The 21,531-nt window shown below is 39.0% G+C and overlaps 1 long non-coding RNA gene across 2 annotated transcripts; it reads left to right on the top strand.

Moving 5' to 3' along the window:
• Positions 1-9,169: 9,169 nt before the first annotated feature.
• LOC102548590 (uncharacterized) lies at positions 9,170-18,731 on the top strand. 2 transcript variants are annotated; one of them, XR_010053393.1, is made up of 4 exons: positions 9,170-9,478; positions 10,019-10,111; positions 14,347-14,492; positions 18,473-18,731. It is a non-coding gene; the product is annotated as an uncharacterized LOC102548590 (long non-coding RNA). The 2 variants fall into 2 exon arrangements; XR_355643.5 differs by lacking the exon at positions 14,347-14,492 and having other exon boundaries at positions 9,183-9,478.
• Positions 18,732-21,531: the final 2,800 nt, after the last annotated feature.

Here is a 21,531-nt window from a genome sequence, read left to right as displayed (position 1 = left end):
GAAACGTTCTATTGAGAGTTCCTCCTCTCAGATGACTCTAGTTGACACATAATCCTAGCTAACTTAATTGGGTAGGGAGGGGCAGGTAATGAGAGGAGATATGGGGCGGGTTGGTGAAGGGAGGTGAATATGCTCAAAATGCAGGATATGAAATTCTCAAATAATTAATAAAATATTATTTTAAAAATCTAGAAAAAAATCTTAGGTTGGTGACTTTAAAAATTATATGACTTTAGAATTTACATGAAGAAGATAAGTAACCAGACAGGTGAGACACAATTCTAAAATAGGGAAATGGCCAAAGAACTCATGATTCATATTCAATGACTATTACCAATCTATAGTAAGATTGTATGGTATTAATAAAAAGACAGGCACAAAGACGAACAGAATAGAGTAGCATATGTGGTCCAGAAATGGTAACCCGAAAGTACAGTTGATTGAAATTCTCCAGAACTTCAAACCATTTATAATGTATCAAAACCAACCTATTCAACAGACAGTACTAGGATGAGAGAACAAATATTTTTAGAGAAAGGACTCTCATCATATGCTTTATATAGTGTATAAAAACTCAAATAAAATCATGAATTTAAATATAAACTTCAATAACCCCCCAAATTCTAGATATATCAAAACTACAGTCTATAGGAAGAAAGATGACCCACTGTTCAAAGGAGTTCAAAAGAGAAAGTAAAAGTATGCTGGATTCAGTAAAATGAAAATTAAAATATAGTACTAAAATGTGCATTTTGTCATATATGAACAAAGGAATGCAATGCTAAACACTGTAACGGGAAAGGGTAAAATTCTCTGATTGTTCATAGGTGATTCTAACCCCCCCCAAAACTGGAAAAATACAGGAACGTTAAATTAAGTGTTGAAAAGGGAAAAACATGAAAGAAAATATGTAATAGCAAAAATAAAGACTAATCTATAATAAAAAAAAAACAAAGAAATCTTAGCATCCAGAAAAAAAGAAAGTCAGACAGAAAGAAAGGGAAAAAGAGAAAGAAAAAAGGAAAGAGAAATCTATTGCTAAAGAAGGTAAAGAAAAGTGACAAAGTTCTAGCTAGAGAAATCAGGAGTGAGCAAATGCACAAATTACCAGGGTAGAAATCAGACGAGAAGTTGTTTGCACAAGCATTACAAATATAAATAGAAAAATAACATAATGTTTTAAAAATCATGTGCAAATAAATTCAACAACTTAAATGAAGTAAACTAGCTTCAGAGATAACATATATCTAATAATTAAGTTGAAATTTTACAGCTTTTCTACCAAGAAAATTCCTTATTAGAGTGCCTTAATAAATTGATTCTAGGGTTAGACTTTTGCCAATACCAAAGCTACCAAGCTCTTAGGAAGGCTGACCAGAACTTTCCTAATATTTTTGGACCATATAGTAAATACTATGACCCAAAACAAGTTGGGAGTTGGAGAATAACAAGCTTATTTGGCTTTCACTTCCATATCACAGTCCCTGGGTCAATGAACAAATTAATACCAGGACCTGGAGGCAGGATCTCATGTCAAAACTTCAGAACTCTGCTTTCTGGCTTGCTCTCCGTAGTTTGTTCATTTTCTTTTCTAATATAGGCCAGGACAACTTCCTGGAGGCAGCACTGCCCATAATGGGCTAGACTTTCTCACATCCCTCATTAATCAAGAGAATTGCCCCCACACACACCAACAAAACACTGACATAGGCCATTCCTCAGCTGAGATTTCCTCTTGCTGACTGACTCTGGTTTGTGTCAGCACAATTGACCCCTTGCCAACTTGACATACGAAGATATCACTATTGGATCATAATCTTTACTTCATTATTTCTTCCCAAGTATTCATGTTAATATCATAATCTAAAGCACAATCCATCTTTAGAAGATTCACAGTCTTTTTTAAAAAAAGAATATTGGTTATTTTGTTTATTTACATTTCAAATGTTATCCCCCTTTCCGGTTTCCCCTCCCAAAACCCCATACCCCACCCTCTGCTTCTATAAGGGTACTCCCCCCCACACCCTAGCATTCTCCTATGCTGGGACATCAAGCCTTCACAGGACCAAGGGCCTCCCCTCCCACTGATGCCAAATAAGGCCATCCTCTGCTACAAGTACAGCTGGAGCCATGGTTCTCTTCATGTGTATTCTTTGGTTGGTGGTTTAGTCTTTGGGAACTCTGGGGGGAGGGTCTGCTTGGTTGATATTGTGTTTCTTCCTTTGGGGTTGCAAACTCCTTCAGCTCCTTCAATCCTTCCCCTAACTCCTTCACTGGGGTCCCCAGGCTCAGGCTGATGATTAACTGCAAGCTTCTGCATCTGTGTTGGTAAGGTTCTGGCAAAGCTTCTCAGGAGACATCCATATCAGGCTTCTGTCAACAAGCACTTCTTGGCATCAGCAATAGTGTCAGGGTTTGGTGGATCACCAGGTAGGGCAGTGTCTGGATGGTCTTTCCTTCAGTCTGTGCTCCACACTTTGTCCCTATATTTCCTTTAGACAGGAACAATTCTGGGTTCAAATTTTGAGAAGGGTGGGTGGCCCTATTCCTCAACTGGGTGCTGTACCTAACCAAAATCTACCACCTAAAAGAAGTTAAGTTCTTATATTTCTGAGGGCACAGTTACAATCAGATGAAATCAAAACCAAAATGAGTATAGAATGCTCAGTGTCTGATATTTGGAGCGTAAGTTTTTCTGGGCTTCAAAAGAGCTAGAGCAATCCTGTCTCCATCTCTGCCAGGTGCGACACTCAGCTCCTCTCATGGACTCAGTCTAACCAGTCATTATAATATCGACAACACCTGAAAATTGGACAGGAAACATTGAGCTAATAGTTTCCTGACATCAAAACCAAACAAAAATATTTTCATGATAAATTAAAGCACATTATTCCACATGGACATGATTGTAAAAGATTTTAATATTTTAGCAATTCAATTTAATATTTTTTGAAATCAGTTCCATATGAGTATATCATGAGCAAATTTGTTTTTCCTTTAAGAATACAAGGTTGGTTTAATAGTTTAAACTCAAATAATGCAATATTAACAAATTAAAAAGAGAAAATATGAAACATGATCATTTGAATATGGATAAAATCACTGAATAGAACTTAGAAGCTGTTCTTGGTAAAGAATTAAGGCAAACTAGGAATTATGATGACTAACAGTTTTATTTAAAGACTCCTACAGTTAATATTGTACCAAATAATGAATGACTATAATTTTACCCCTGAAAACAAAAATGCAGAAATATCCAATATTTCTACTTCTTTTTAGCTTTGTGCTAAAGGTCCAGCACAAAGATCATCAGCACAAAGAAAAGGAACGTAAACTGTCATAATTCTGACACTATGTGATTTTTTTGTATGAAAATTTCTAAATCCCCCAAGCTAATTAAAATTGTTAAATTGTCAGTTCAATGAGTTTAAAATTTTGTTTATGAAATAGACTGTATTTCCATTATGCTAACAACAAAATATAGAAAGCAGAATAAAAAATGTTTTTCACCATTGCACCAATATACAAAATACTCAGAATAAAGTTTGAGTTAAATGCAACATCTGTGCACTGTATACTCCCCAACAGTGATGAGAGAAATTCAAAATGTAAATAATGATATATCCACCAATTATTGACTAAAAAACCCAATTCATTATAATGTAATTTTTCCCAAATTGATCTACAACTGACACACACACACACACACACACACACACACACACACATATATATAATATATATATATATATATATATATATATATATATATATATATGGAGAGAGAGAGAGAAATACTTCCCACTATTTGCTGATATATTTTGAAATTAGTCACAGACTTAAATATTATAACAAAACAAAAGAAAAAAATCTTGTTGACTGCTTTAGCAAAGGTATTAGCACACTCATGAGACAAGTCACAAATGAAAAAAAATCATCATGTAGACTTTGATGTTCTCGTAACACCATATGAAAATGTGATGCAAGAGGCAGCTTGGGAGAATTCTTTTAAAGGGTGTATCAGAGAGAGGGCCTGGAACTTAAAGTTGAATGTGGTAGCCACCAACCACATGTCATCACTGAGCTTTTAGATCAACTTTACTGGAATTGTGATATGTCATAAGCAAAAAATATACATTAAGCTTTAGATATGCAATAAAAATCTAATGTTACATTGTTAAAGTTTATATGTGTTACATGTTGAGATGAGATATATTTATATACTTGGCTAAATAAAATGTATTACTTGTATTAATGTTCGCTTACTTTTTCAGTGTCTTTTTCCATGACTACTAATAAATTTAATGATACACATGTGACTTATATAACATTGCTATTGGTCAGAGCTTATCTAGAACACATAAATAATACTTGTCATTACATAATATGAAGTCAGATAACATATTAGTAAGAAGACAAATAGTTTAATATGTACTTTAGCAAAGAAAATTACTTGATAGTGAAGAACACATGGTGTGATGTGAACCTGTGGACCATCTGTGGAATACAATGCAAAGTGACAGTGCATACCTCTGCTCAGGCATTCAAGAATTTACCTAAAGTGCATGGAAAATGATATTTCATTTACTCCTGACGGAAATTGAAAACCTCATAATTGCTTCAAATAATGAAGTTACTTTTCTGAGAGTAAAAATGCAGTATACTTATACAATAGCACTCTTCTTACTCTTGGTTTTAATTTGTTTAGAAGCATGTCTACGTAAAGAATAATCAATTAGTTTCATATGCAATTGATTACTCACCAAGCCCAAGACAATAAAAGCCCATTCTCAGGCAAATAGATAGACAACACTTTATATAGCCAATAGCCAAAGGAACCGTTGATATATCCAACAAACGCAATGATCCTCAAAAAATTACTCTGAGGAGAAGACCACCGCTAAAATTCAGTACACACTAAATGAGTCTAATTATGTGAATACGTAGAATAAGAAAAAGAATCTAGCATGACCAAAATCAGTCAATGCTTACCTGGAAATGTGGACCAAATAGTGATAGATTCCAAAAGAACAGTATAGGAAGCTTCTGGGCTGATGGCCATGTTTGGTGCTTGAACGGTGGTATATGAAACCTACAAAGTGTTCTTATGTGAGGCTACTTCACATATGTTAAAACTTTCTACTTCAAGGTAATTATAATCTACTAGGAAAAATTATCAGGTAGCCATCGTGAGACAGCTGTAAATGCTTCCTTCTGTAATCCATATAAAAATAATTTAGAAAAGGAAGGGGAATCAGACTTAAGCAAAATCAGCTTCCTAAAGGTAATTTGGTGACCAAGGATCTTAGTCTTTGGTAATGTTGAACTGAGTAGACTTTTTGAATAAATGACACGATGCACAGAACAAACAGACACATTGTGTGCACAGCTGTATATCAACATAAAAGTCGGCACGATTTAATTCACAAGCTAAAGAATACAAGAACCCGACTTTCCTCTTTCCTTCAGTGGTGTCTTTATGACGTCTGGCCGGTGTGTTTGTACTTGCAGATCCTCTAGCTAGTGCTTCCTTCCTAGGACTGTCGTCAGCATTAAATGAGATAATTCATTACAGAGGCCTGAGGACAGTCTCAGGGAGCTGTAATTTGATCTTCTCACATAGCCATACAAATCTCACCACTAGAGACCTCGGCACTGGGATGTGATATAAGGATACACACATGAAGGAGTTACGCATTCCTTCTGAACTTTAGGATCTTTACATATAGTGGGGTAGACACATACCACACCATAAACGTAAAACACTATATTAGTCGAGTTCATAAGATTTTTTGTCGTAATAATGTCATACAGATGTATACAAAATTGTTCAGCATTTACCATCCTATATGTGTTTTCAAAACTTCTTACATGGAGAAATCTTGAAAATGTCTGAATTTATGTTTTTCTTGAAGTAGGTTCACTAGAAAGACAAGATAGAAAATTGTATTCTAAAGCAAAAAAAAAACATGATGTAAGAGTAATATTGAAAAAAAATGAGTCCCGCGTATGGGGCCTTTGATCAGTTTAGAACGGCAGGCTAATAGACATAGATAGCTAATGATAGATGATGATGTTGAACAGAGAGGCAGAGGTCAGAGAAGCATTTTTTTTTGCTTTATGCATTTTTCAACTTGATCTAGGAGTCAAAGGAATCTTATCAAGTCTTCAGTCAGTGGAAGAATTTAAATCACAGTATAGCATAATCAGATATGTCATAAATACAAATCTTAAGGCAGGAAGCCAAGATGTTAATCCTGTCAAACCCTGGAAAACTTAAGGCTGTCTAGTTGACTTGAACCAGGTTACAGAGAACAATGCAGACTGAGGATTTGTCTGTACAGCTAAACTGAATTATCATCTGATTTTTGAGCAAGAATGCTGTGTTACTAATATATTTTTAAATGACTGCTTAGCAGAGATTTGCTTTAAGGAGCCATACACTATGTGTTGAAAGAAAAAGAAGTTCAAAAAAAGATTAAGCATATAAAACATTCCCACCATACTCTGATAGAAATACAGACCCGAGTCACTACAGATGTGGCAAGGAAGATGAGGAGGGCAAAGGCTTGTTCCAAGACATCAGATGACTAGAAACAGAGAAGAAATAGTGCGTTCAAACATGAATCCCAGTTCTTTGACACATAACACTTCTTTCCACTCTAACTCCTCATAGGGACCAGTGTAACCCTCTAAAATCAAGGGCTAATCTTGATTATCTTCATTTGGTACCTAGCAAATATTTGGCAAGTAATAGCAATGCCACAAGTGCATGTTCAGATAAGGTAAATAAACCAGGGAATGAATATATGATATAACAACGAAGTAAGATGCTTGAAAGTTAGTTCTCCTCCCATAAAGTCCACACAAGCCAATGTTCTTTTGTGGCAAATGTGTCTGCAGGTAGACACCACTCTGTTATGAATACCTAAACACCAGTGAATTGACACTAGGTATTGTTTTTTGTTTGTTTGTTTTTTCCCTTTTGCAAGTAGGTTGGCCAATGACTCTGTGGACTTTGACTCTCCAAAGAGTTGAGATGTCTATATGTACAGTACCAGACTATGTCTACAGTGGACGGGAGTGACTGAGAAGAGAAGGGGTAAGCCAATGGCATAAACCACAAGTCAAATCTTCATGTTGGTAAACTGATCTCCACTGTTTGAGCATCCTGTCTTTGAGCATGACTTCTCACAGTATGAGAAGTCTGATGGTCACGAGATCCAGATAGAATGTATCTTGTTTTAATCATTTCTAATTTTGACTTAAGACTTCCCAATGCTTACATTCATGAGGAGTGGGCCACCCATTATGGCAAGTTAAATATAAAAGGTGGCCTTTTTGTTTAAAGAAAATGAGAAATTACTATATGCCTGGCACAGCATAGATGTTTTATGATCGTTTGTAGCTTGACATTTCCAGAGAAACCATTCAGATATTTTACCTGTATAGTGTTGGCAAGTCAATCAATCCAACACAGAATCACTGAGCAACTCCCTCCTCATCTCCTACCATTCAAAGCCGTTGTTTCTGTTTTTGTTCATTGAAGACTTTACTATGATTCTTATTGATGGACCATGCATGGTTTTACTCTTGTGGGGGTGAGAATTCCTTCATATCAAATATGTGTCTTCATTTAGGAAGTGTTGGCTCATTTATACTTCTGTTCATTTCAATCCTACTTGAAAGGGAAGGTAAGGTTCGTTTTGCTTGTTCGTTGTTTTGTGAACCAAAAATATAAAAATTAAAAATTTTAAAAAAAAGAATTCTGAAACAAACACAGGCTGATTATACTCCATAGAGCATTTACACCTGTTAACACCGGGAAACTACTGGCTCCTAGCAAATTAGTTGTAATTTGTATTGTTTGTTTTTAGATGGCATAGGTAGGAATAAGAACATTTTAATGTGTTGGACTCAAGGTGACCCTGTTCTTATGCGTCCTGTATGCCTTAACCTCTCAAAAGAGCAATTAACAATCATCCCCACAGGTTCACGTCCAATGTCACCTTTCCCTTGGCTAGTCTTTGCCTTCTACGGGATATTTCTATTTAACTTTGGTTGTCTTCAGCACTTACAGCTGAAGAAAAGCAGCCTAATTAAAAAGTTTGTCTTTTGAGGTGAAATCTCCTATCTTAAGTATTTCATTGAGTCCTGTTAATTGAAAGAGAAATGTAAATACCTCGAGATAATACACTCCGTTCTTTGTTTTAGCATTTGCATCACATCTCTGGGTATAATGATAAACTGTGCAGTTTTATAAGTTTCTATTAATGTCGCAGTGAAGCAACAAATAGCATCTGCTGGCGATCGTTTTATCTTTTAAAAGTATTCCAGCATTCCGTGTCCTCTGAAGGTACAGCTGTACAGTGTAAATCGTTCCACTTTCCTAATAAGCCAGCCTTTGAATGTGACACAGGGACACTTAGCAATTTGAAATCTTCCATTTAGAATCAATTATTTCTTCAGTTGTGTTTACTTGAGGCCAGGAAAACACACACACACACACACACACACACACACACACACACACACAGACACACACACACACACACACCCTCCCTGGGGGGGGGAAGGGGATGCTGTCAATATTAATGCATAAATATTCTTCACCAACACGCTGTAAGAAAATGCCTTGCCTGGATAACATTCTTCTTCTTTTCCTTCTCTTATTGGCTTATAAACCGTTTATAAAGTAATAGTATTTCACAGAATAAAGATCAGATAGCGATCAATAGTGTGAGGACGCATAAGAAGAAAGAACCACTAAATCAACCTGGGCTTTGGAATCTGAAGTTCGTAAAATACTCAGCCTTTAGTTTTTAGGAGTTGGGAGCAGTCCAGTTTTCAGGATCGGAAAACCAGCAGATTCTGTTTTTAGCTATGAAAATCTGCATTGTTCCACCTGGTTAGGGCATATATTTTACTTCAACTAACCAACATTTACTTTCAAAGAAGAAAGAAACATCGAGCTTCCCGGCAGGTCCTCCCAGCCCAGACACAAGCCAGTTGACTGGCAAAGGAAAATGACCACCACTCCTACCCCACTGTTCACCCTGCTGGCAGAGCCGCAGGCCTGGTGCCAAGGCCCTGGCAGTTTTAAGGCTGTTTCCTGGCAGCCATTGGCTTTTCTATGCCATGTGACTCTGCTTCTGTCTGTCTGGATTTTGTTCTGAGTTTCCTTAGGGCATGCTTCTGAACAGCATCAGGAACGGCAGCAAGAGCCCTGGGATTCAGCAAAGCCATGTTATCCAGGAACCTTGGATCTCTGAGCTGTCCCAGGCTCCCTCTGCCAGCCGCTTGCTTCAGGGCTTCAAAGGAAGGCTCGGCTGCAGTACCCAGCATGCTTTTCTGCGGCTGCCACAGCCCTCTTTTGAAGCACCATGGTAGCCAACAGAGAGGATTCTGTGTTACGTACAGTATGACCCTGGAGGAGCCAGCCAGCTGCTGTGACTCAGCTAAAAACAGGGAACTCGCTGTAAGCAAGAGGGCATAAAGGGGAGCTATGGCTGAGGGGGAGGGAAGCCAGGAAAAGCAGTCGTTTATGATACTAAAAGTTTGTCAAAAGGCTCAACACACGTTTCTGAAAGTTTTCTTCATGGACCAAAGGAGGCCCATATCAGCGATTCTAAAATCTGCTTAGGCTTCATAATGTTTTATATCAAATCAAAAGAAGCAGAACAAAAATTAGGGAAGAATAAGAAAATAAAAATAAATTCTTTCTTGTGGTACTCCCAGGTACCCCTGAGGAAATTTGCTTTTTATATATAATTTTGGATCAAATACGTTAATGAAGAGAGGGAGAGGGAGAGGGAGAGGGAGAGGGAGAGGGAGAGGGAGAGGGAGAGGGAGAGGGAGAGGGAGAGGGAGAGGGAGAGGGAGAGGGAGAGGGAGAGGGAGAGGGAGAGGGAGAGGGAGAGGGAGAGGGAGAGGGAGAGGGAGAGGGAGAGGGAGAGGGAGAGGGAGGAGAGAATGAACTTGAGCATCTTTTTCCTTTTTTTTTTCCTTTTCTTCCCAGATGAGAGGCTATGGTGAATTCTCGAAGTTCTATTACTTTCAGAAGCAGTTCTGAATTAAAGGTGTCAACTGCCAATAAGACAGTAGTATATTGGTGAGACGTATGTAGAAAACAGTACATTGTTCCATCTCCTTTGGCTCTAGACAGCTGTCTCTCTCTCTGTCTCTGTCTCTGTCTCTCTCTCTCTGTCTCTCTCTCTCTGTCTCTGTCTCTGTCTCTCTCTCTCTCTCTCTCTCTCCCTCCCTCCCTCCCTCCCTTCCCTCTCCTCCCTTCCTTCCTTCTTTCCTTCCTTCCTTCCTTCTTTCTTTTTCTTTCTAAAAAAAGATGACCAGTTAAAATCATAAAAGTAGACCTTCAACGAGAAGTCCAGTCTCATTTTGTGAAACATTTGCTAGGGTACTTTGCTCAGTTCAAAGGTAGAAATTTAGAGGTGGGTGGAGTGTGAAAGGAACTTTGGCTAAAGAAAAAACTGAGTGGAGGGGCTCTCACTTAGGAGTGATCTGAAAATGACAGATCATAGCAAGGAAGCTACACACGTTAGTTATTAAATCAGCACTTTAAAGTGAAGACGAGGTTACTCTGTCCCCAGCATCCTTGGACATTAAGCTTGAAATGATACAATGAATTGTCTGATTAGACAGAGAAGAAAATCAAGTTTGTGCTCTGTCAGCCTAGACTTGGGTGTGCCCTATCCTGGCAGAGTTTCCCAAGTGATAAAACCCTGAGCAAGTGGTGGCAGCTACCCTCTGGGAGAAAACCTTTTCTACAGTTTTCCCCTGGCTTCTTTCAAGCTGTCAAGAAACAGGTCAAATCAATGGGAAAGAACTCAGCCTCACAAGCTCACATTCTGGTTTGAATTTCCTATTTCAGCATTTGTTTCGTCTGTCTATGATTTTCGTGTACATCAGCAGACATGTTCCATTAAAGAAGAGTCACTTTGAGACATAATTTGTCCATCAGCTTAGCTTACTCCAACTGGCTCCGCAAAGGAGCCTAGGGGGTGGCTGGAGGGGTAATAGCGCAGGATCTGTAAGCGTGAGGACCTGAGTTGGGATCTTCAGAACCATTAAAACTCCACATGTTGGGCAAGCACTGTGCCTATAAGCCTAGCTCAGTAGCAGTGGAGAAGAGACAGGAGGATTCCCTCTCTTTAAGGCATAAGGCAGAGAGTGACAGAATAGGGCATACAACTTCCTATGGGCCCATAAATAGGAAACACACACACACACACACACACACACACACACACACACAAAGAGAGAGAGAGAGACAGAGAAAAAGAGAGACAGAGACAGAGTCAGAGAGAAAGAGACAGAGAGAAAGACACAGACACACACAAAGAGAGAGAGACAGAGAAAAAGAGAGACAGAGTCAGAGAGAGACAGAGAGAAAGACACAGACACACACACACACACACACACACAGAGAGAGAGAGAGAGAGAGAGAGAGAGAGAGAGAGAGAGAGAGAGAGATTTGATTCTTAGTGGGCTTCCTCAGCAGCATGCCTCTTTATTATGGAGATTATGTTGTTGCTAAAAGGCATATGCAAGACTGAGAGAGAATAAGTCCTTTGGTCCTTTGGTACAATTTCAAAATTCTCTTACCATTTAAGAATCTCCTTAGTAGACATTTAGGCAGATGATAAAAGGATAGCATAAAACAATAGTGGTTAAAAGTAAAGAGGTATTGGTAATTAGTTGTAAATGTTCACAAATAACTTCAATGAGAGAAAGATGAAAGAAAACATATGGATCAGTATCACAGAAAGGTTTTAAGGAAGACATGGAAATGGCTAATTCAGGAGTTCTGTACTTCAAAAAAAAAATAGAGAAAAGACCAAGTGCCATCCTTCCAAATACCCAGTACCATGATATTGGCTTGTGAATAAGAATAAGAACCAAACGTGAGAATGAAAGATCATATGATGAGGCTGAAACCAAGATGAGCTATGCACCTGGGCTACTCCATAGAAGACTCTAGATTGGCTGGCATTCAGTCTGCTTCTATAACCTTTTATCCTCACTCATTCCAAGACTTATTTGCCCATGCAGTGGTCCTCAGTTGATTCTGGATATTGAGTCTGTGCTTTTAAAGTCAACTTCTACTCTTAGTAAATTCTCTGGAAAACTTTAGAACTCTTGACTGGGTTGAGATGATCCCTCAAAGTGATGTCTAACTAGTGATCATGACCTTGGGGAATAGATCCTCACAGATACCAATGAAAATTAAATTCCTCCTGGGTTAATTGAGGTGGCCTTAAATCCACTAAGTATTCTTGGGAAAGAAAGGCATAGTGAGAAAGATGCAGAAAGTGAAAGCCAGGTAAAAACACACCCCACATGCAGGTAACCACAAGCCAAGGAACACAAACCAATAACCCTTAGAATGGGGATAGTCAGGGAAAAAGCTTTTCTGTAGAGCTTTGAGGTGAAGAAAGCAAGGCCTGCTTGATTCAGACTTAACATTTTGAGACAAGTTTCTTTTTGGTCTTGCCACACATCTTGTGGTACTCTGTTTGACAAACCCTAGTCAACAAAGCCAAGTCCAATGCCCCATGTTAGCACTAACTTGTGCTAAAGACATACAAAATGGAGTAATACAAGTGTTTTTGCTAGTTATACTATTGTACATACCAAAATTAATTTTTTAAAAATTCATAGACCAGTTGGAAGATAACTCAATCTGATATCAACAGAATATTCATTATATACATTTAGCAGGATAGTAAATAAAACAGTTCCTTGCCTAAGGAAAGTAGCGATCCAACCTTGTATACTTTGTAGACATGACCTCCAAAGAAGACAGAAATTTAACTTTGAAGGATAGTAACACACTAGACCAATGGTGAAGTTAAGTTCAGTTCTTTCTCTCAGACCCATGCTTCCAGCAATAAGACTCAGACTCAAAATATACTTATACATACCTTAGACATATAGCTAGGCTTTTCTATGACTAGATACAACTTAAAATGTACCATTTTTCTAGCCTCCATTTCGCCATGAGGCTGGTTACTTGTGTTAGCTGTGCCCAGGCACCAAGTGTCTGTCTGTCTTATCATCTTCCTGCCGGGTCTTCTGCCTGACTCTATCTCAGAATCCTTTCTCCTCCTAGATGTCCCATCTCCCATTTCCTACCTAAAGGAATAGGCCATAGACTTTTTAATTAACAGGTGATGCATCCATACAAACACGAAATAATCTCTCTATAGACAAAGTAGTTCTTTGCAACATTAATGAGCCAAGAGATAGCATTTTTTCCTTTGGTGCTTTTTAAGCAGTTAGCAGAGTGATTGGAATATTTTGAGGATGGGAAGAGGTATGTTAAACTGTACCGAGTGAATGAATGGATGAATGGCTGCAATTCCTCTTACCCAGGATTTAAGAGCCCCAGGTAGATATGACATAGCTTTTGGTAAATAATAATAGACATATTTGATGTCACACATTGCAGAAAGGGTTTCATAATGAGGATTTCACAATTTCTCTTTGTGGGTCCCTTGATCAGCATAGACAGTCTTTTGGAAATTCAGAGTTCCTCAAGGGTTTCAGTAATACCTTGACCTGGTGCTGTTTCCTTGACCTTCGTTTACCAGTGTTCTGCTGTTCTGAATGCACATGTGTTCCAAGGTGCCATGTTGGTGTGCATTCTCCAACGCTGGCTTTGGACAGGACCCATCAGCACAATGGGGGAGCCTCCACTGCAGAATGGGGAATTTGCTCTTTTTCCAGCCAAAACTGCTGTTGGTTTTGCCTGCTCGCTTCCACAAATTGTTTTTTAGGTTTCTTAATTTAGACACTAGCAGTATGGAGACTTATTTTATGCATGTATATTTTCTTTCTGAGACAAGCAGTGTTTGTCATTGCAGAAATACAGACGACTGCCAGCAGTGTTCGAGCACACTGCAGAAGTTAATCCACAGGCCCTTTGGAGTGTGAGCCCTGAGCGTGGGGAAATCAAGAGCTGGCTTGTGACTCAGCTGGGACTGATTTCTTTCTTGAAAGAAATCTAATTAGAAGCCAGTATATTCAAGCTATAGTAATTATTCTCATTCCAAAGCAGTAGAGGTGACTAACCTTTCTACTGTTCCAGAATGTTTAAAGGGGCAACCCTTCATCAGAATTGCCAATCCATCTAGCCAGTATTAGAGCAAACAAAGTAACTGATACTGCAGCTAGTTATGTCATGAGCCAAGCATCGTACAAAAACACTGGAACAAAACTGTAAAACCAATACTATCATCACTATGATTACTAAAAGTTTTACTTATATTTTATTTATTTACATTGAGTGCAAGTATGTGTATGCATATGGAAATTCATATATTACAGTGTGCACGTGGAGGTCAGAAAACAGCTTGTAAGAACTGGTTGTCATTTCACTTGTGGATCTCAGGGATGAAACTCTTATTGCCAGACTTCATAGCTGGCATATTTACCTCTGTACCATAGCACCAGCCTCAATCTCATTTTAACAGGTAAGAAAAGTAAAGCAGAGAGAGAGAGAGAGAGAGAGAGAGAGAGAGAGAGAGAGAGAGAGAGAGAGAGAGAGACTAAGTAACTTCAAATGTTCACTAATGTCTCAGGTCATTTTCACAGAAGCAGAATGAAACCAGTCCCTTACACAGGGGAAGACGGTAAACCCAATTAAAGTCTGCTGTCACGTTCCTCCTGACAAAGAGCAAAGAACAAAATGCTCCAAAGTTTTGTCCCACCCAGTGACAAGGGACAGACGGTTCTGTGCCAGACTGACAGTTGGACTTTGGTTTTCAAAAGAGCTCTTCCCATTTTTGATAGGCATATTAATGATAGGATAAGATCGACTAGATTTAGCAACCAACATTCTTGGGAACTGGTGACAGGTGCAAAGTCCACCTACATGGAATCTCAGTAGGTCAGGGACAGAACATGACTTCAAAGATCATGTAAGTCAAACTCGTGCTTTTCACACTGAACCATCAAAAATCTCTCTACCAGGTTAGGAGGTGCTATGCTTCTGTCAGCCTCCAGAGTCCAAGAAATACACAGTCCCTAACTCCTTTAGAGGGTGTCAATGCAATTTCATACGGTTTGTTTCACAGTTTCAAATAGCTTGACCTTGAAGCTCCTCTAGGTGCTGGAGGTGATTATGCATCTTCACACAGCCCAGCGTTTCTTGCCTGTTCTCTCTCATACTCGAGCGCCCTGCCTTGCCTTTCCTGTTGCCCTGAAGTTTTTGATGAAGAACAGATCCTTGGTGATAGCTTCATCTGGACATGTGTACTTCTGCTCCTTGCAACTAGCAATAAACAAGAAAGAGTAAGAGAGAGGGAAACTTGTTAACACCATGCTGTATCTAAACAAGCAATCCCAGATGGCATCCTTTATGCCTTCTGCCTCTGATAAGAAAAGATTGAAAAGGAAAAATAGGCAACAGCTGACAAGCCATACCCAGAACTGAGACCAACAGGGAGAACAGACCCCAGCTCTGTGCACTGTCCTCAGTCATGGCTCAGCACCCAACCCAGGACCTGCCTGGCTTCAAATGCTTTCAACAGTGCATGCTTTTATGTAGCCAGCGAATCACGAAAGCTTACAGGGCAAGCATTTTCCTTTTTAATTTGCTCTTTAGTTTGCTGATGAAGACCCTGGTAGAAATACAGTAATGTATTTTATTTAAAGACATTGTGCTGTTAAGAAGAGAGAAAGAATAAATAAAAGTCAATAGATCTTTAGTACCAGTCTGAGTTTTTTCCCAGAAACCAATGCTAATTCCTTCCTTAAATGCATTATTCTGATATATGAGTACGTGAGTGCTTGCATGCATCTGTGTGTGTGTGTGTGTGTGTGTGTGTGTGTGTGTGTGTGTGTGTGTGTTCTGGTTCTGAGACATTACGACAACTTTTTCTGAAACAGTAAAAACTGTCTCTGGCTAGGGCTGAATTTTTGCTCCTTTATTTCATAGCTATGTGTCCTCAGACAACATTCCCTGTACCTCAGCATCCTCCATTACAAACCAAAGTTAATAAAATGTATTTATGTGTTTGGTGAACATTAAGCAGAAAAGAATATGAGCATATATAAAGCACAGAAAATATGCCTAGCATACAATAATCATTAAATATAATCCATACTTTCTGTCCACAAGCTCATGTGTATAAGCAAACATGTTGTCTTTTCTGGGCTCTGACATAATCTGAAGCTCTAAATAGCAGCATCATCATTGTTTGCCTCTGCAAGATCTAGTTGTTTTAAAATGCCACTTTGGAATTAAGAGCAGCTTATGACACTTCACTGTTTCCACATGGATGTTGCCTATGTAAGGACACAGCAGTTTTAACAGACCACCTGCAGGAAGCCAAGTCAGCAGTGGTGTGTTTATTAGTAAGAGCATGATGTTGGGATGAATCAACAGAGAGCCCATAAAATGAAGGAGGAGGTCTATCCCAGTGATGCCATTAGACAACCCATTCGTTATATCCTGGCTGCTCCTCTTGACCATTTGTCTTTTCCATAAGTTAATATGAATTGTTTAAATAATGGGTTGACATAATGAAGGTATTTCTAAATGAACACCCTGATATCAAAACTCACCAGCAAATAGTTCAAATTTTTAGAGCACAGGCAAACCCAGCAGGGTTCTGCTCTCTGTGCTTCCTCCTGAAGCTGAAGACGGGCAAGGCCTTGATTTAGACAAAGGATTTTCTTACAGTCGAGTTCCAGAAAACAAAGGTTAGGAAGTCACAGATGACACAAGTGCTTGTTCGGATAATGTAAAAAATGCAGCGACTCTTTAAAAAAGAACTTATGATAATGGGATGGAAATGAGTCAGAAAATATGCAAATTAAATTCACTTGAAATATATATGTCTTTAAAAATTAACGGATAAATTGGTTTGTCAAATGCTTTCTGTGTTTGACTACCACCCATCTACCCCAGATTTGAATTCTAGTTTAAGACATCTTTCTTAACCTCAAATTCATTTTTCGGAGTCTAGAAGTCAAAGAGGAGGCACACCTCTATATGTGAGGTGTAGCAGTTGTTACCTCTGTGGTAGAAGAGAGAAAACGAAAAGGAGTAAAGAGCAAAAATAAATGAAAGTCATAAAGTTCTAGTAAATTGGACTCGAGAGAAAAAGCACATGGTGGAATGGGTCTAGTGTAAGATATTCCCTGAGATCAGACACAACTCTTTCAGTACCTTCCTTTCACAAGCTAGCACGAGACTTACAAACGGTGTGGAAGAAGCACTTATTGAGAAAGTAAGTGCACATTTTCGGTAAATCTTAATGCACAACTTCACTGTAAGTTGTCCTTAGGGTTGAGATCCATTTCTTACAGGTTCTTAGAAGATTAAAGTGCACTTTGTTTGAGAGATTGCTTACTTAAAACTTTTTAAAATTGATACCTACAGCATCTAATCATTACTGGGAAGAGCTACGACCTGGCCCCAAGGCAACAGTGGGTTGGAAAAGCTTCAACAGATGGATAGAACTAAAGCAAAACAGTGGCTACAAACCAGATAAAGAAGGTTAAGCTACTAGAAACTCCAGAAAATAGAAAACCCCAAGCTTGAAGAAGGCAGACAAGAGACTGAAAGTCACAAGTATGGAGACCACAGACAGAATGGAAAAGAAAATGTTGCCCACTCCAGAAAAAAGCATGTAGAACCACAGCGATGTGGTAACATGGCAGCATCACTTCTAGCTGGGACCTGACTCATACAGGAAGCTGTCTATGACATTCCTGCTTCATCAAGCTTAAAAAAAAAATACAAAGCCCAGGGCCTCAAAACTGCTGAAATCTGACAACTCCCTTCCCTCATTGCTCTGACCCAGCGCATTCAGTTATTGTGGAGTTGGTCAGCAGATCCTAACATGTTCATTGCAAATTGATGCACATTTTTCCACCTGCAGTAAATCCCTAGAATACTGATAGTGACTTAGCACTTACCTGAACTGAAAAGGCCTGATACAGGGTTTCTCACGATCTGCCTTCCTTTTTCTCTTTCTCCACACAATGCATTTTGCAATAAATGAAATCCATTTTCCTCTGCATAATGTTGCCCTGTTGGCTTCAGCAGTCATCACACATCTTTGAATTTTGTCACTGAACTTTCAGAGGTCTTAGCATGCCAGGGGTTCGCAGTGTCAGTCACAAGCACAATTTACAAACATATTTTCTCATTCCTTTGAGCTAGTCGACTAAATTATTCTCCTGGAGAGAAGCAGAATTGTACCGTGAAGACAACACAAGGCCCTTACTGTAGACGGATCAGACGTATGCTCTACTTAAAGCACCTAACTTAACAACATGTTTTTATTCATATAGGAAAATCACAATTCATTGCACCTTTTTTTTTATCCCTGTGTTGTTAGGAAGTTCTTATGATTGCAAAGTTTTACTTCCTAAAATTTATCATTTAACCATTTTTCTCTCTGTATATATATGACAATTTTCCATTTATCTTTTTATTTAGGCATATGTTTCTATGTACGACACATATATGACACATATATGCTGCTGTTGCAGAAGAGGTTTCAGATTCCTTGGACCAGGAGGGACAACAAGCCTGGTAATGGGAATTGAACTCTGATCCATGGAAGAGCAGGAAGTACTCTGAATTGCCGAGTCATCTTTCCAGTCTCAACATATTTATATATAAATCTTTAAAGTATTTGAAGTCATTTGTCAATTTATTGTCAACAAGTATTGTCAATAAATGTCATATAACCTCATTTCTGTAAGTCTTGGTTGTGATGTTTCTCCGAACAAACTTCTATTTATCACTTCCTCATGAAAACATGCGGGCCAAAATGAACTCTTTATCCCAGACTAAGAATTTGATGCCTTTCCTATGGAAAACTCCCATTGATGCAACCAGTGATTACCTTCCTTCTGGTTTTATTTTATTAATTTTTTTTATTTATATGAGTAGACTGTTGCTGTCCTCAGACACACCAAAGAGGGCATTGGATTCCATTACAGATGGTTGTGAGCCACCATGTGGTTGCTGGGGATTGAACTCAGGACCTCTGGAAGAGCAGCCAGTGTTCTTAACCACTGAGCCACCTCTCCAGCCCTACCTTCCTTCTTTTGACTGGGTACGGTACTATTGACTCATTGAGTTAGCAATCACACTGAATCTTACCTTTCATTTTTCTACGTTTTAAAGAGGATGAGCATCTGAGTAATGCTATTTTCTCTGGTTTATCAGCTTAGATAGATGAATGGTTAGTGAAAACAAAAGAAAACTCAATGATCTTGAAAGTATACATGATATTCTTCTGCCTAGCTTACAAGGCAATACGCAAAAAAGGAGTAACACAAGGAATATATACTTTATACTTAAAGGTGGTTTTGATAAACATACATTGATATTGGTATTGGTTCTCAAGCTCAGTGAAAATAAATACCTGATGCACATTAACTTCTTACATTTGTACGGGTTCTGTTCCATTTTTATTGGAACTCAAGTAGATGATTATTTCTGACAAACTACAGTGCCCAACGTGTATGTTAACATCTCTAGAATATAAATGTAATTACGAGCTAAATTTCTCATCTGCTAAATAAATCTAAGAGTTTTCACACAACATTGGGAATCCATAAATTAGAACTTGACTGCTACTCAAATCTCAGATGCACTTTGATTGAAACTGATAAAAGGCAAGTGGTTTAAAAGTGATTTAGAATGTTCTTGTAAGTTTTTGCTTTAAACATATTCAACACTAAATGTTTAAATTTTGATATTTTAAGTTGTGTGTGTGTGTGTGCGTACGTGCCTGTGCACATGTGTGTGTGTACACATGCTTACACACGTGCCTTCATGGGTTTATGTGCACTACAAGCTAAAGGTGTACATGAAAGCCTGTTGAGGGAATAAGGTATATGGAACTGGAGTTAGCTAATATGGGTTCTGTGAATTGAACCTTGGAACTCTATTAGAACAGTATTTCATCTTAACTGCTAAACAATTTTTGCAGTCCTTGACATTTGCATTTTGAGCTTTAAATTGAATGTACTGACAAATAAGACATTAATTGCTTATATTGTTTTTTGATAGCATACGACAGATCATTTTGTTCTCTTGTGTAGAGAAGTTTTAATCCAGCAACATGGCTTCTCTGGCAAGGGATCACTTTCAAAAATATGATCAGGGTAGAATACAGACACACCCTTAGTACATACATTTAATGCAGGCTGAGGGCCATAAGAAGAAGCCTGGTATGGTCAAACTAAAGGCTTAAGGCCCTGGAAACCCTAAAGGGATGGTAGGAGCTTTGCCTGTTCTCTGCACCAGGCCCCTGTCACTAGCTGCAACCCCCATAGATTTGTGGCCATCAGTCATGTAATGGCAAAACCCCAAACCCCTCCACATGTAGATGACGCATCCCTAACATCTCAGACCAAGACAATAGGAAAAAAGACATGGTCACAGTCAAGTAGGCTCACAATAGAGTTCTTCATGTTAATGAAGTACCTAGAGTCGTGGAAGGAGTGCCAATAAGTTTCCCTTCCCAGCCATTCCTCCCTGCAAAGATATTTAATCTCAGGCCCACCCTGAGAAGTGGGGTACAGTTTTATGCATCCACTTCCCACCATGACAAGACAATAAATGTTTTAGAACCACAGACCAACTCTTTTCATGGAGATCCACCATGGGGAGCCATGGAGAAGGCCTTTGCCTACAGAGCCGCAGTTGAGTGTACCATAGAAGGCCTCCCTATATTCCCAGCCACAACTACCACCAAGCCTGTGTCCACCAATCCAAGGACTCTGTCAGATGGAACAAGCCAAAGATCTTTCTCCAACCCTCACCCCTGGCCCCTGGCTAGACACAGCTTGTAGGTCCAACTCAATTCTCAGCTTTTCTGTGACTCTCAGTGGCACCTGGATGTCCAAGAGACTAAGAACCCCATGATCCCGGCTCTATTGCAGGTCCAGAGACTCCTGACCCAGCTGTGGCTTTTCAGACCCCAGAGCAGTGTCTTGACGCTTCTCTACAGCCCAACACCTGTCCCGGTGGCTGGCAGCGTGGGAGAAGTTCAGTCAAACTCCCCGCAGCCCACCTCCCCAAGTGGCCATGTCTAGTGGTAGTGTAGACACGGCCAAGAACCATACAATTTAATCCATAACAATGAAGATGAGGTTAGTTTGTAAAAGAAAACAGCTACATTTCAAAGAGACATCTAGTTGGGGGACAAAAGTATGAATCTTAGACTGAATGAGATAAGATATGCCCAACTCTCATGAAAACAGATAGGAAAAAGAAACAACTTAAGAAAGCAGTGCAGAGAGAGAGAGAGAGAGGGAGGGAAGGAGAGAGAAAGAGAGAGAGAGAGAGAGAGAGAGAGAGAGAGAGAGAGAGAGAGAGAGAAACAGTTTTACAAGGAAAAGTTGCAGGTAAAGAAAGAAGAAACCAGGGAATAAGAAGGAGCCAAAAGATTAGAACAAATAGGTAGAGTTAGTTTGGAGCTAAGCAGAGCAATTCAGTCAAAGCAGAGAGAAGCCAGTTTGAATCAGTGATCTCGGAGA

Source organism: Rattus norvegicus, chromosome 7, assembly GCF_036323735.1.
Source record: "Rattus norvegicus strain BN/NHsdMcwi chromosome 7, GRCr8, whole genome shotgun sequence".
NCBI lineage: Eukaryota > Metazoa > Chordata > Mammalia > Rodentia > Muridae > Rattus > Rattus norvegicus.
The sequence above is the reverse complement of the archived record's forward strand: the minus strand, read 5'-3'. Positions and strand labels throughout refer to the sequence as shown.